This window comes from Calliphora vicina, chromosome 1 (genome assembly GCF_958450345.1).
Source record: "Calliphora vicina chromosome 1, idCalVici1.1, whole genome shotgun sequence".
Lineage (NCBI taxonomy): Eukaryota > Metazoa > Arthropoda > Insecta > Diptera > Calliphoridae > Calliphora > Calliphora vicina.
Genome location: NC_088780.1, coordinates 45,571,919 through 45,578,308, shown reverse-complemented (window position 1 = coordinate 45,578,308; position 6,390 = coordinate 45,571,919). Strand labels below are relative to the sequence as shown.

Sequence of the window (6,390 nt, the reverse complement as noted above, 5' to 3'; positions counted from 1 at the left end):
TCTTGTGCAACAAACAAGTATGTATTTCAATTGAACTAATCTTGTCACATAATATGACAAATTAATTGAATTTTTTGACAAAATCTGCAAAAATCACAACCAAAAAAAATTCAATTTAATTTTGTTCTAAATTTTCCATTATTTTACTTTTTGACATACACAATAGATTGGTGTACGTAAATATTTAAACTAATGTACGTACCTACCTACCTACATATGAATGTACTTACATTTTTATAAGCACAGATGTTTTTTTGTTGATAAAATATTCTGTTCTACGTTTCTGTTATAACAGAGAGTGGTGGGTTTCTGCTACGAACTCACCTATTGTTAAGAAGAAACTTTTTATTCTTTTTTTTGAGCTTATTTCACATTATTCTATGTTTTCGTTTTGTGCTTTGGTTTAAAACCTTTGTAAGTAAAGCCAGTACCAACTGCCTCCGTGGCGCAATTGGCTAGCGCGTTCGGCTGTTAACCGAAAGGTTGGTGGTTCGAGCCCACCCGGGGGCGGGGTTACTTTTTGCAATTTTTTTTTATAATTGTTTAATTTTAAAAATATTTATAAATTTTTTTAATAATAAACCTATTTTGATAATTAACAAAATGTGCTTAAAATTTGTTGTCCAAAAAAAAACATTTCTAAATCGTGCAAATATCAGTATATAGGAAGTTGCATTGGATTTCATTTAAATAACATTTCAAAACTTCATCAATTTGTATTTAGATCCGTTTAGATATTTGCTGAAGTGCAGTGCTAAATATAAAGTCAATTACTTAACACACAAAGTAATATAACGTCAAAACAGTGTACATTGCAATGATATTGACCAATATTGCTAATTAAAAATGCGACTCAATAAATACTGATAAGTTATTTATGATTCGCAATACTATAAGTACATAAGTACTAAAACAAATCTTAATAAATATCATAAATTAAGGAAATAAATAGAAAAATGTTTTTGTAGTTTAACATGTGTGCGTATGTCTGAGACCCCGGTATGATAAAGTATAATATTGACTTGTATTGATACAGTAATCAGCGTATGCGTTTTTACTAAAAAAACTAATATTTATACCCTACACCACCATAGTGGGAAGGATATATTGTGTTTGTGCTGATGTTTGTAACGTCCAAAAATATTAGTGAGTCTATTAAACGATGTCCATGTAAACCTTGTACACAAAGTACAGGTCGCATTTTTAATGATATTTCCATAAAATTTGGTATATAAAATTTGTTCGGCAGGACGAAGTCTATTGAAAGTGGCTGAAATCGGTCCATTATCCATGTCACCAAATTTTATAACGGTTTATAATTAGCCATAGCTCCCATGTAAGGCCCACTTCCGAAAGTGTATATTCTAGATCCTTATGCTATTCTAAGACGATCTAGCTATGTCTAAGCTGTGGATGGAAGAAATTTGTTGACCAGAAATGTTTGCTTTTTTTTGGACAAAAATTAATTTTTTAATTTTTTTTTTTTTTGATATTTTCTTTAAATACATTTATATAAAGTATCTTTATTAAAGATAACATGAAATTTTTAATACTACTACAGAAATCATCGAGACGAATTTTATAAAAATCGCTCCAAATGGTAATAGCTCCCAAATAATGAGCACATTCGAAAGTACATTAATCTAAATATCTTATGCATATCGATTTGGAATCAAAATTTTACACAGATACATGTTTAACAGAAAATATTAGATTAAAAACCTGAGAAATCTTCTTATAAACAATGCTGAAAAATCGTTGCCTAAATGTAGGTATACAAAATTTGGCAGCATATTGAATTCCCATATGAAATGAAATTTTCTTCAAATATTCTCAAGAAATGTTTAATATTGAAGATTGGTGAAATCGGTAGAATAAAAAAAAAATTGTTCAGACTTATGACTAGTGCAACCAAAAATATGCATTATCATATTTTTTTCTGTGTGTCTTATAACCATATGTGTTCGTCAGACAATTTTAAAAATTTTGTCGACGATTTATCTGGGGATTTTTTTTGCATATTTTGCTCTTTACAGTTATTTTAGTATCTTTTGTGTCTTAGAGCATATTTTTGCATATTTAACTCATAACCGCATATTTTTTCATATTATCTTTTTTTTTCATTATTCTGTTTTCTTAATATAAATACCAAAATTTAACATAGTTACCTCAAAATACGAATATCGTATGTGAAATTTTTCGATTTTGAGATTATTACATATTTATAATACACTTCGCAAGCTCTTTCTAATGGTATTGTCAGTTTTATCCCAAATTGTATAACTACCGAGATAATCAGCATGCATTTCATAGTAAGTCACAAAATTTTATCGTCCTGAGCATGTATTTTGTCGTGTGTGCACCAAAAATAGACAAACGACATTTTTTATGCAAAATGATGATTTTGCATATTGAAAATACAATTGTTCTACGTCATATAATTTTTTTTATTTTTCTTTAACGAAAAAGTAAATAAAATAATAATAAAGAAAGTAACCGTTTAGTTTGATAAAATTCTTAGAAGAAGTATTTAAAAGTTTTAAAAATCCCATGTCCAACGGCATTGGAATGCTCAATATGAAAAAACGAAGCTTAGAAGATACCAGATAACTTCTTTCAAATAAAATTAGCAATATCAAAACCCAAAAAACTTGATGTCAACAAAGTAAATGATTTAGAAAGCATGATGTGCTAGTGAATCGGCGGCTCGGCTTAACCAACATTATGATATGAGACCTTGTGAATTGACCAATATTTTTTTTTGGACATTTTGTTTTATTTAATATTTTTTTTAATTTTTTGGTGAATAAAGAATTTCAATTAATTAAGTTTTTTCATTGGTTTTCATTAAGATTTTTCTTTAGATTTTATCACGAAATGTTCAATTTTACTATATCAAATTATGTATTTCCAGTGGGATTTTTGTCGTATGTTCAAAGAAAATAACTTGTTGTGAAAAATTGTAACATACGCTAAATGCACTCTCAAGCAAACAGGCTAATAACGCATTTGTAGTTATAATTTCAATAAATTTGACTTAGGATTATGAAAACAAAATATTCCAGTTATATTCAGTCCAAAACTGGAGAGAATGGGGCCATTTTGAAGAAATTTAATTTTGAAAAGTTAACTTTTGCTACATACGACATCCGACTTTTAAGGTAACGATATGTTAAAAATTAATAGAAAATTTCTAAATTGTATGTTATTACGGGCAACTTCTTAAGAAAGTTGCTTCAGACAGTTATGGTTGGGTATTAACAGTTTACTACTATTATTTAAACAAATGTTCAGATTATTAAGATCCAACAAAAACATCGCGTTGAAAGCATAGATAGATTTATTCATATTGCACTATAGTTCAAAGTATCATTTTTTCCGTGCGAAATTCAAATTTCGAAGTTGTCATTATTCATTATTTTTTGTTGTCAACCTGTTACTAAAACTCCAATGCAATCAAATTCGCAATTGATTTTTTGTAAAATACAAAGTACGGCTTAACAGCACGCCTTAAAAAGTCAAAGTTTCGATACATTTTTAAAAATTTGTGAATATCATCAATATTATATTGTAACTTTTAACCGTTAATTGTGGAAAGTGTGTGAATAATTCCAATAATGTTTAAAATGTAAAACAACGACACGTGTATGTACTTAATTTTTCATTCCTAAATATTTGGAAACTATTTCCATAATAACCTTAAAGTAATTTCTTTTGATTTCAAAACTTTAACTTCATGGAAGCTTTTAAAAAAATGTCAACGTTTGTTAAACATGAACTAAAAAGAAATGAATAGATTGAAATGTTGTGAATTATTTTCACTTTATTTCATATTGCGCATTTTTGCGCTTTCTGAGTAATTTAATTTTTTCTAGGTTATTGTGCTATAAAAAAATTAACTTTTTGAAATTTGGCTAAAAGAACGCTCAAAAGACACAAAGTATGATGCTATTATTAAATATAGTGTGCTCCTGTTATTCCTAAGGGTTGTAAGAAATTATTGGATGAAAAAGTCCGCCTTATTGTCTACAATAACTTAAAAGTAAAATGTTAAAAATGCGGAAGAAAGGAAGATAATTTTCGAAATGAAAACACTATATGGCTTAATGGTGATATATGCTTTCAGATTTGTATCTTTGGTTACCAATGACATCCACAGTACACAAGGTATTAATATATTCGAAGCAGGTGATAGAAAACACTGGCGAAGAAATATGATCGTTTTAAAAATAGAACATACCCGAGGTGTCCTACTATGGGGACCGCTGGCCGCACCCTTGGTGAGCCTATGCGGTCAAAATTTAAACTCGGCAACACTTCTTCTTTGTGCATGTCAAATTTCATTCAAATCGGACTAAGGATTTAGAAATTACAGATTTATTTCCCTCTTTTTATCTATACCACTGTGGGAAGTTTTATCTGATACTTCAATTAATATTTTGAATCAAATGTATTTACAAAACGAATTACTGATTCAACTAATTTGACTGAAAACTAATATGAAATAATTTTTTTCTAATCAAAAGCAATGAATTTACTCTATTTTACTCCTGGTTAATGGTCGACAAAGGGTTAATTTTTTCTTAAATTTGTTGAATATATAAGTATTTCTACCTATGGTCCAATTTTGGTATCAAACAGTACAATACTTTAATAGTTATTAATTTCGCACGGAAAAAGTGATACTTTGAACTATAGTGTATTGTAAGGAAGATATCAAGAAATCCTTAAAAACAAAATACATGGATATCGATAGACGAAACAATGGATAAGAAACGAAGAAAAAGAGGAAATGTCACGGTATTTTGAGTACCCTAATGATAAAACTGCAATAAGAAGGTTTTTTGGCAGCCTTGAATAGTATAAATCATTCCACCATTCTAAATTTTGCAAGCTGAATTTATTTAGATATTAATCTACATACATGTCATCATCAAAAATACACACGTTCTCCATAGGGTTTTTGTAACATTATTCAAATGATAAAAAGTGGGTTTTAAAACTCTGTGTAGAATAGAAATATTTCGAGAAATTTATCCGAAACAACATCTCCCTACTGATCCAATAAACATTAGGGCACATAGATTGAATAGTGAAATATTAGAGTAACTTCGGGTATTGTGGACTATGCGTCTAATGTGGACCAGTGTATTTTTTCAGAAACTATTGAAGGTATGATAAAACTGATTTGTCGTACATTTTACGATTTGTTTGAAACGACAATTGCACATTTGCTTTCATGAGTAATTTATATGTTGGCTTTTTATTCTTGTATTGAAATTAATTCGCATGCTCAACATTTTCTTCGGCACAAGTAAGAAACAAAATTTGGTACAGTTACTTGGTAGAATTTAATGTTTGGTTGTTTTATATAGTTAAAGTGGACACGTAGTTTTGCATATATTTGGTAAGAATTTAAGCACATTTAGATTATTAGATAAAAATAATTTTTTACCACTGTAACCCAAGTTCGTGTAATGTGGACCACTTAAATTACTTGATTATGTACTACTGGTCCATATTACCCGACAATAACTATGTACTTTGTAAGCAATCTATCTAAGCCAAGAACGCGACTTTTTAGTTTGTATTAATAAAAATATATTGAAATTAAATTTGTTAATCATTCATGATTAGCTGGTTCATGAATTTTATGTATTAAATACTAGTCCACATTACCCTCATATAGTGGTCCATATTACCCTCCAATTTTTTTAATGCTGGTTTTTCGGTTCCTTACAATATTTTCACATAAATTTTTTATCCTTTGACGGAAAAAATTTTCAACTGCAAAAACAATTAGAGAATACATTAGCTAATTTATTGCTTCACAACTTCTTTAATACCCATAAATATTGTGGCAAAAATTTAGAAAAATCAAAACGGTAGTCCACATTACCCGAAGTTACTCTATACCACTAATAACTAAAAGAGTTTGAAGTATTATGCAGTTTAAAATATGAGTCAAATCAATTGATTAAGATTGTCTAAGAAACTCTACGGAAATCTAAAATAATGATTTAGTTTGAAAATTTTAAAATTGAATTAAACGTAGATTCGACACAGATTGTTGAATTTGCCATATGACTTTTGGTGAGCGCACCGACGATATACACCAAATTTATACTTCAACTCTCGATATATGCGAGTTAATTCATGGTGTAGGGTATTTGAATAATTTTGTTATCAAAACTATTACTAAGTGCAATATTTTCACAACTTGACATTAATTATATTAATTTAGATGTCTATAGATAAGATTTTAAATGGCTACCACAAGCAGAAAGGGAGAGAAATTTGGAGTAGATACTCTTTTTCTGTCAGAATTTTGTCGAGCGCTAAAATGTTTCATCGGCATACATATGTTTGTATATATAAACATTTTTATTG

General features: G+C 28.7%; 1 non-coding gene across 1 annotated transcript; it reads left to right on the top strand.

The window, feature by feature from the left end:
• The first annotated feature begins 436 nt into the window (after positions 1-436).
• TRNAN-GUU (transfer RNA asparagine (anticodon GUU)) lies at positions 437-510 on the top strand. Its single transcript has one exon. It is a non-coding gene; the product is annotated as a tRNA-Asn (tRNA).
• The last annotated feature ends 5,880 nt before the right edge of the window (positions 511-6,390 follow it).